At 44.0% G+C, this 10,197-nt stretch overlaps 1 long non-coding RNA gene across 1 annotated transcript in view; it reads right to left on the bottom strand.

The window, feature by feature from the left end:
* Positions 1-484: 484 nt before the first annotated feature.
* Positions 485-10,197, bottom strand: part of LOC124097023 (uncharacterized) — a 44,201-nt gene continuing 34,488 nt past the window's right edge. The window contains exons 4-5 of the long non-coding RNA XR_006853079.2: positions 4,707-4,923; positions 485-997 (exon numbers count right to left, since the gene is read on the bottom strand). This is a non-coding gene — a long non-coding RNA (uncharacterized LOC124097023). The remainder of the gene's footprint in view (positions 998-4,706; positions 4,924-10,197) is intronic.

Here is a 10,197-nt window from a genome sequence, read left to right as displayed (position 1 = left end):
GTACTGAACCACTGAGCCACATTCCCAGTCCTTTTTATGTTTTTAAAATTTTATTTATTTATCTATTTATTTGTTTATTTATTTTTGAGACTGTATCTCACTAAGTTGCTCAAGACCTACACTAAGTTGCTGAGGCTGGCTTTGAACTTGCGATCCTTCTACTTCAGCCTTCTGAGTTGCTGGGATTACAGGCATGTGACATTGAAATTTTTAACCATCTTTCTCTTCAGAGCCTAGCTAACAGTTGTTTTGATCATTTCTGATGTCTGAGTTTTCTTTCTTGTCCTTATTCATTTAACTAAGATTCAGTAGTCGTAGCAAAGGTTACAATTGGGAGAACTTAAGCTACCTGTGGATACCAGACACATTCGAATTATTGAGCATCTGGGAACTTCCAGGCACTACCCTGGACTGCAGGGGTTCAGCAGTGAATAGCAGTGTCTGTTTTCGTGGGAATAACACTGGTGTGGAGCGCAGACAGCAAGCCAGGAAGCAAATCGTTAATATATTTCCAGGTGATCTTATTGCACCTTCAAAACAACCTTAACCCAACAGGTACTATAAGCCCATTTTTACATATGCAGAAATACAGAGGCACAGATGAAGTGATCTGCACAAAATGAGATGAGAAATATGATTTAAACTCAGCCTGCAGACCTTGAGGCTCTTTTTTTTTTTTGCATTACATCTTTACTGAGCCTGTGGTCATGAAAGGTCCAGTTCTGATGCCACCCAATGAAGCCAATAACTCCAAAGCAGGGTGACAGGAGAAGAAAGAGTTTGGCAATAGGTTAGCAGGTGGAAGATGTAGGGCTGTCACCAAATTCCATCTTGCCAGGGGTTTTCAGGTGCAAAAGTATAACCAAGTGTTTCTGAGGATCTAATTTTAGTCACAGCCAGGTGGGCACCAATTCTTGCAGTAATTGAGTCTTTTGACGTAGTTTCGGTGTTGTCTATAGGTCACCAGGAGTCTCAGGAGTTTCTGGTTCCTGTAAACCTGAAGAAAGATCACTGATTAGGAAGGAGGTTGTGTGACTGGTACTGTTCTTTGATGTTTTCCTTATTCTTCTTTTCAGGCAAGGCTGACTTTACTGGTTAATTATTTGGGGAGTGAGGCAAAACAGAAATAGTGAAAAACAGGCTTGCTCATGCCAGGAGCTAGTTAACCCAATCATCGGCTTCAAGCCCAGAGGCAGGCAAATGGTGAAGGTCTGAAGCTTAAACTCTGGGGTTTTTGCTTGAGTGAACTGCTCACTTCTAAATTCACTTCATGCCTAAATTTTAGTCTTTTCCTAATGAAGACCCACCGTATTTTTTGTAAACCTGCAATCTCATAAAACCTGGTTTGGTTCTCACTGGGCTTTGGATTCAGAGATATTCCATTTCTTTTGAAGCCAGTGGAAGAGACAGACATGGAAACAAATAATCTTAACGTACAGACTTCGGAGTTACAATGGAGGGTTTATGGCTTAATTATGTCCCTTACCTTTGGCCCAAATCACAAGCTGAAATTCTAACTCTCAACATGTCTATATTTGGAGGTAATGTTTGGGGGGGACTAATGAAAGTCAAATTTGGTTTTAAGGATGAGCTATAATCCAATAGGGTTGGTGTCCTTAAAGGAAAGGAAGAGGCACTAGAGATGCAGCTCTGGAGAAGAAAGACCAGATGAGGACACAGGAAGAGAGCCCTCTACGGGCCTGGAAGAGAGCCCTCACCAGAAGCCGAATCTGCTGACCCAATGTCATGGACTTTCAGTTTCCAGAAGTGTGAGAAAGATACATTTCTAAATAACTCAGACTATGGTAAATTGTTCAGGCAGCCCCAGTGGAGTAATGCAAGAGGAAAAGTAGTCAAAGACTCACAAGGAAAAGTACTTGGAGTTCTTATATTTCAAAGAAATATCAGAAGAAGGCATCTTATGGCCCTAGATCTGTACTCCCAGTAAATTGAGTGCTCTGCTGTTGGAAGACAGAGGCCTGGGGGAAGATCTAACCATGGGTCTCATTAGTAACATCATGCTTCTTAGGAGGAGGCTGGTTTTGCTCCTTCTTCTTCCTCCTCCTCCTCCTCCTCCTCCTCCTCCTCCTCCTCTTCCATCCTCCCCCTCCCTCCCCCTCCTCCTACTCTTTTGTAAACCTAAAACTTGGCCAAGGAGGTTGAAATGTCTTGAAGAAAGTCATGTTCAAACTTGATATCCACTTGGCTTATAGCGAAGGGCACTTCTGTCCTGATCCAAGTCTTAGTCCTAAGCTGACTCTTGCTGTGTATCTTTGGGTGAATCATTTACTCTCTTTGGGCCTTAGTCCCAATTTCTCAAAGACAAACCACTTGGGTTAAATGATCTTTTTAGTGCTAATATTCTGTGCAATGATATTTAACCAACTTGTATAAAAAAGGTGTGGAAATAAAAATATGGAGAAGATCTCATTTCTAAAGACAATGTCTGATTCAGTCCTAAAACCACAAGTTTTAACTCCAACTCAAGGTTTAGCACTGAGACTCTGTGGACACTCATGCGAGGCGGAGGTGCTGGTCCTGACCCCTATTCCTGGCATGCTTCTTCCTCCCTTCTATCTGCCTGGTGCGATTCTGTTGACTTCCAAATTCAAAACGAATGTCATTTTGTTGATAGCCTGTTCTTCCCTTTGTTCATACCTCCATGGTTATATATACTTAATACATCACAAAGGAATGTTTCTTATCTCTCCATAGTTGACTTGACAAAAGTGGGAGCCATGTCTTATTGGTCTCAATACTTCTAATATCTAGCACAGGTGCTTAGCTAATGGCCAGGACATGAATGAATCCAATAGAAAGTATTGGGATAGATAAAAATTCAGGTCCTAGAGAATATAGATTCAAACAGAAAAGGCCTAGAAAGCCCTATCCCAAGAGGTGTGAATGAGAGGATGATTTTTCTCTCATCTGGTTTGTTCTTGGCTTTATAGGTCATCACCCTCATTAAGGACAGCTCCCTGAAGCTGCAGGCAGGAAATGCTTCACTATCAGGCTCGATGGCCCATATTGAAGACATAATCCTTTGGCCCATGACTCACCAATGGATTCCAGAAGGCACAGTGTGGGTGGCCTTCCTCTATCAATCAATGGTTGGGCTTCTCAGCTTGTGATTGGAGCTCCTTCTTGCCACCCAAGCTTATAGGTCTTTCAGATGCAGCCTGTATGGAGACCTCTGGCCATCAGGCCTGCTTGATTTCTAACCACCCACCAGGAGACGCAGGAAGCATCCATAAAAACTAGCTTTTATGACCACTGACACACCCCCTTGAGCATGGTCATTATGATCATTCAGCATTTATGAGACACCCTTCATGCAGTGGGGGCAAGGGAAAGGCGATTTGGCAGCCTCAACACAAACGGATATTTCTATATTACCCCCGCCCCGCAAGGTACTGTCTCCCTCAAAGATTATTCATTCGTAGTTACTTTTGGGAGCTCGCATAGGCCAGGGCAAAAATCCCTCTATGTGTCCCAAATAATACGAACCCCAGTCATTTCCAAGGGAACTTCACTTAACCAAAACCCAACACAGGTGAACTTTCAACTAACCACGTTTTGAGTTTGGCGCTTGTGTTCATTTGTTTTCTGAGTGATGTTGATGGGCATGTTCATTCTTTGTCACTGGGTAAAATATTTAGACTTCTGACTTTATGTCAGACCCTGTGTCTGGGCTTGATATTACCAGGATAGATAAGGATAAATAAATAAATAAGGATAATAAATAAATAAGGTAACCTGTGTCCTCTGAGAACTCCAATTTGGGAGAAGATAGTTATGGAAACAGAAATATGTTATAGGTGGTATGTGAAAGTCATGTTCATTGAAGGGTAGAGGCCCTAGAGGAAGGAGCGGTCAACTCACTCCACTGGGCAGGGCAGGCTAGGAAGTCTTTGCAGGAGGAAAGTTCCAGAAGGTGTTTGAGGGATGGTGACAATTTGAGGGGGTGTGAGTGTGAATCTTATAGGCAGAGGGAATGGCTGAGTAAAGGTATAGAGCCTGACGTGGCATGGCCTATCCAGGGAATCTGAGCCATGCAGAACAGGCCTGTCCATACCTACGGCACGCAGGTGGCAGGGGCTGCCTGAGGAAGGGCCTGGTCTGTCATTGAGGAAGGGTGGTGGCCATGCCTGCTGCCTTGGGAAGCATGAGTTACTCTCCTTAGGGTGTACCTCCCTGTGGTCTGGGTGACACTTTGTGAAGAGCTCCCACCTCTGGACACTCCACTCTGTCCTTTTCATGGGATTGTCCTCTGTCCACCCTTCCATAACAGTGTTCTTCAGGTCCCCTCCACTTTTCCCATGCTAGACCCCCTCTCTGAGGAATTTTTCCACTGTGGTGATTTCTCAAATGATATCTCATCCAGATGCGCTCTGACCGGACCTTGGACCAGATAGTCACATGGACCCAATGCTTCATGAATGTCACTATCTGATAGGCAGCCATCTGCTCCCGAAGCCTTTGTTGATGCTGTTTCCTATGCTTAGGAAAGACATCCATAGCCAGCCACTTACTGTATCCTCAAAGTTGGAATTATCCTAGACTCCTCACTTTCCTTCTAAGTCACCTCGAGTCCAACAATTATTAATCCATCCATCCATCCATTCATTCAATGTTTATTCAGTTCTTTCTTTCTTTCCCTCCTCCCTCCCTCAACCCACCCCAGCCCAGCCCAGAGACAGTGATACCTGGAGACATTTCTCAGGTCCTCAGCTGCCTTTGCTCACATTTGCATATGGGCAGAATAGACATGGATGAAGCTCCCAAGTGTTTTCCAGTTGAGTGCGAAGCAGATATCAGTGCTATTTGTTGAGAACGGAAAGCGAAGCAGGCTTAGGAGGATGAGCACGGGCCTTCAGTTTCAGACCAGTTTTGACATAGCCTGTTCCAAAGTGCTTTGTAAACCTAAAACGATAAAAGGTTTTTTGTTTGTTTGTTAGTTTCTCTCACAGGGGATGGGGCTGTTGCTCCTAGATCCAACCTTGACCTATCTGGATTAAATCCATGCCCTTGAATCCCAAGGTCCTAGGACAGAAAAGTGGACTATTTAGCAACGTGGACGGTGGGCTGGGAGTCACAGCAAACATTGGACTATTTTACCTTCGCTGACCTTCTGACTGTGGAGGGACTTCTGCTCTCTGGCACCTCCTGTGAAGAAGGCTGGGATGTTTGAGACACTCAACAAATCCCCATCCATACCAGGAAGGGGGAGGGGACTTCTGGAAGGGCCTCTGCCTCATTCCCTCCCCCTCCACGTGCTTCTCATTAAAGGGCTGATGGAGGGGGCGCTGGGGTGGGTTACATCTATCATCACTCTGTCCTCCTCCAACGCAACCTTCCAGAAAGCTTATGGTTTTAAAGGGAAAGGAGCTTTGAAAAAGAAAGTGCAATTCAAGAGGAAAACTGGATTTTAGAGCTCGTATAGATGCTGGTTCTCTTTGTTTGTTATTCCGTGTGAAAGGGTAGGTGTTTTCTGTTGCTGTTGGGCAGAGCAGCATCTCTGGCCTTCCTGCAGCAAGTGAAATGGGGGCTGGTCTGGGGATGAGGCTGGACACTACAGAGTCATCACCTGAACCACCTGGTCTGCTGCTGTGGTTTTAGTTTTTACGGTTGTTAGGTGCGTACATTACTGGCTCTGTGGCAATGCATCTTTTCTCTTGGTAGATTTGGTTCACAGCCAGCAGGGCTGACCACTCTGCAGTTTGGACAGGCACCATCCTGTTTACCGAGGCCACATGGCCACTGGCTTACTCAGCAGATCCTTGAAGCCCACGTCTTGTAGGACGCCTTCTAACCTGGTCATATTTTTTTCCTGTGTATTTCAACAATAGGCTGCTTTCTACCCTCTGATAAGGAGTCTATCATTCATAACTGAAATCAGGGATGGGTTGGTGGAGGTTCCGGAATGTTCTGGAACACTTCCTTTTGGGTCACATAACCATTGAGACATAATTTCTGACTAATCAACTCTTGTGATATAGCATGGGCAAGGTAACAGGACATAAATAGCAAAGGAAACCAAGATTAATGTGGAAACGTCTTGAGATATCAGCCTAGGAAATTGTGAAGGAGCCAGAGAGGCTCCTTGGGGAATGAGCGGGAGGTCAGGAAAGATAAGCTCATGGTGGAGTGAAAGGGGCTCTGGTGTTGATTGCCTGACATGAGCCCAGCCTGTGTCACTTACTAGCTGTGGGATTAGCAGTGGTAGGCAGGTCAACCTACCACTGTGAATCTCAGTTTCCCCAGTTCAAAGGTGGGATAATGTGACCCATGTCCTTGTGAACCTGAGAGAGAATGTGTGAGGGTTTAATGCAGAACCTGGCATTTGAGAGCTCAATGCACGATAGCATAACAATAACAATAACAGCTCACAGAGGTTGCGTGCTTAGTGAGGCATTATTTTAAGTGATTTAATTCATGAAGTCAGTATGATCCGAAAACTTACTTTGCAGTTGAGGAAACAGGTTTAGAAGGTTTTGGCAAATGCCCAAGTTACATACCTCCTAAGTAGTAGATCTAAGATTCAGACTTAGGTAATAATCTTATAGTTTCAATTCATACTATGTAATTGGAGGCATAATTATAATTATCATTGATTTTCTTCAGCTGTACAGTAATAAAAATTGGGAGCTTTTTCAACCAAGAAAAAATAGAAAGGTAGGAAAAAAAATTTCCCAGGTGCTATGTGATAAAATACTTAAACACCGAGTTTACTTAATTAACCTTCATGTTTGGCCTGGAAAAGATGTATTTGCATTTCAGAAATAAGGAAATCAAGATGCAAAAATATTGCACAGCTTGTTGGGTGCAAAGTTCAACCTCTCTCCATCATCCTGTTGCCTCCAGGAAACCCACTCAATGTCACCATGTAGGGGCCACATGACATGCCAGAGCCCTGTCCACAGGGATGACTAAAACCCTGGGGGTGCTTATACCGACTTGTGTCAGAGCTGCCAGGGAAGGAGGACCGTGAATAAGTTCAAAAGACACTGGGTCCAAAAGGAGTCACCGATCAGACTCCCACAGGAAGTGAAGCGGGCAATAGGAAAAGTACTGCTGGGGTCTGTGGTCCATGAAGTGCAGAGGAAACATCAGAGAACAAGGAAAATGGATAGGAGAGCCTATATTTAAAACTGGCTCAAGGTAAGGAAGGAAGTGATGGACTTAATTTTAGAAAGCCTCAGACTCTGAGGCTCCTGAGGTATGAGACATGGAAACTTGGGTGAGGATTATGTGTCATTTATATAGCATCCATCCACCGGCTTCCAGTGGAGAAGTGGGGGCCGATTCACTTGAAGGCATCCCCAGCAGGACTGAGAAAGGATGAGCTTTGAAGTCAGATAGATCTAGGGTTGAGCGGAATCGGATCAAGTGACTTATTTCAGCACTGTGAGCCTTGATTCCCTTCTCTATAAAATGGGGCAATCATATCTGCCTGACAGAGTTCTTATTGAGAATTAAATGAGAGAAGATTGCAAGGACCCAGGAAACTGCAAGGCCCAGGTTGACGCTAGGACATGCTCATTGAGTGAAACTTCATGGGGAAATGAAATGCTTACAAAAATTTTTGTTTACGAAGCAAGTTTTCTGTGAACTGTGATGAAAATATTGTCTGTTCACTCTGATGTCTTCAGATCAGGAAAGAGGTTCTCCGGTCACCTGCGATTACTGAATCGGTGCTGATCACACTCTGAAGACAGGTAGAAAGTTTGACAACTGTGTGATTCTGTTTGTCTACTTGAGCCCTGTCGTAGAATATCATTGCTAATTCCATAATGCTCTCCGAAGTTTACACTTTAACACTGATCTCTCTTTTTTCTTCCAAACTAAAATAGCTCTACTTTTTTCTGATTCTCAAAATTGTAAGTTAGTTGAAAATGATTTTATTAATTCACTGTGATATGAATTTCTGAGACATAACCATTTTTTACATGTACATGGTTCGAGATTTTGTTCTTCATTCATATAAGTACCTGTTGCATTCTTTAGGTAGAATAAAAAATACATTATGAGTTATTTCGAGGCAGAAGGAATCACATAAGAAATATCTTAGTAATTATCCAGTGTAAGAGAGGACATCCCACTGAAATGCCCTGTGTGTCTCATTCCAATTGAGTCACCCAACCCTCCTCACCCAGCAGGCTGGTGTTTCTGTTGCTCTTTCAACAACCCTTATGGCAATTGAGATTCTTTCACTAGCAAGCGATCAACAACCCCAGACCTTCCCTCACTGAAGAATGCATTTGTTCATACAATTTCAGTGTCCTGGAATAAACTGGTTGGCGATGGGAGGACTCATATATATCATCAGGAGTCTATCTCCCTCCTTCAGGTACCTTTCCCCCCACCCTGGATTTGTTCTCAGTTTCTACAGAGTGGCAAGATGGTGGCCAACAGCCTGTATCCCCTGGTGTTATGGTTTAGATGTGAGGTATCCCCTCGTGTGATGGTTTAGATGTGAGGTATCCCCCAAAATCTCATGTATGAGATGAGATGACAATGCAGGAAAGCTTAGAGGAGAAATGGTTGGGTCACGAGAGCATTAATCCAATCAGTGGCTCAATCCCGTGATGGGATTAACTGAGAGGGGCCTGAGGGCAGGTAGTGGCTGGAGGAGGTGGGTCACTGGGGGCGTGCCTTTGGGGTATATATTTTGTATCTGGCAAGTAGAATCTCTCTCTGCTCTCTGATCATCACGTGAGCTGCTTCCCTTGGTCATAGTCTTCCGCCATGATGTTCTGCCCACACTTGAGCCTGAAGGAATGGAGCCAGCTGTCCATGGTCTGAGACCTCTGAAGCCGTGAGCCCCTGAAATAATCTTTTCCTCCTCTAAAATTATTCTTGTTAGTTTTTTTTTTTTTTAGTCATACCAGTGAAAAAGCACACTAAAACACTTGAATTCACATTCAGCAGGAAAAAACAGCACATCTTTCTGGTAGCTCCAACCCAAGGCCTGGATTTGCTTTGATTAGACGAACCACAGTGTCATGCCAATCCTGAACACATTTAACTTCTGCTGTGGTTTTGACATCTGGAGTCTGTCAAACCTTTCTGATGCTCATTTGTTTCTTCCTGCATTAGATAACAAACCCCAGGAGTTGACTACCTTTTCTGTAATGTTTTCCCTGGGGGCAGGTGGCCCACAGATAATGTCCTTTAACATTTACCAAGTGCTCTGGGGTGCCAGGTAGGTACCTTGCCTCAGTCAGTCTTAGCAACATGGGTGCGAGGTAGGTATGGGGCCCATTTTAGACATGAGGAAAACAGAGGCTTAGAGGAGAGAAATACCTGTTGAGTTTCTACAACTTGTGTCTGTGGAGGGGGTGCAGCAGGGATCTAGCCCCCAGTTTACCTCATGAAAAGGAAAAAAAGCACCATCTTCTAGTCTAGTGGTAACACAGCCAGTCACACGGTCTCTCTTGCAAAACCCACGTGTTTACCTCACAGGGCTGTTGTCAATGTGACACAAAAACAATGTCAACTGAATCATTCACAGACAGCAGTTCATTGAACTCATTGATATGTCCTAATGTACCTCCTTCAAGGCCCAGGGGAGAGGAAGAGGACAGACTTGGTAGTTGGCCCAGTCATTCTGAGGCAAGCAGATTAAGTAAGAAGTGATAAGTTATACAAATACATCGTTTAAAGACATCTACAATTATTCAGTATTTTGGGGGTTTTTTTGTTTTTGATACTTGGGATTGAACTCAGGGGTGCTTTATCATGACATCCACAGGCCTTCTTATTTTTTATTTTGAGACAGGGTTTTACTAAGTTGCTAGAGCTGGTTTTAAGCTCGTGAGCCTCCTGCCTCGGCCTCCTGAGCCGCTGGGATTACAGGTGTGTGCCACTGCACCTGGCCATTTTCAGGATTTAAAGAATATAAAACACTTTGAAAAGGTATTTATTCAGGGCAAACAACATGGTGGGGGCCCCTGCAAAGTGTAGTGGAAGGAACTAGAATTTAAGAGTGAATAGGTCTGGCTTCCAGTCTGCATCTGACCATTGCTGGACCTACTGTATGACTTAGAGCAAGGTCCAGTCTCCTCCTCGGCCTCGGTTTCTCCAGTGGAGTATGGCTCAGCCTCCTTTCAGACTTGGTTTCTCTATTGACACAATGAGGATTTTGGATAGAGACATTTCCTACTCTGAAGTTTTTTTTTTTTTTTTACCTATAGA

Source organism: Marmota monax, unplaced genomic scaffold, assembly GCF_021218885.2.
Source record: "Marmota monax isolate L192 unplaced genomic scaffold, Marmota_monax_Labrador192_F-V1.1 WCK01_AAM20220418_F8-fsc00023, whole genome shotgun sequence".
Taxonomy (NCBI): domain Eukaryota; kingdom Metazoa; phylum Chordata; class Mammalia; order Rodentia; family Sciuridae; genus Marmota; species Marmota monax.
This window is presented reverse-complemented; position numbering and strand designations above follow the sequence as displayed.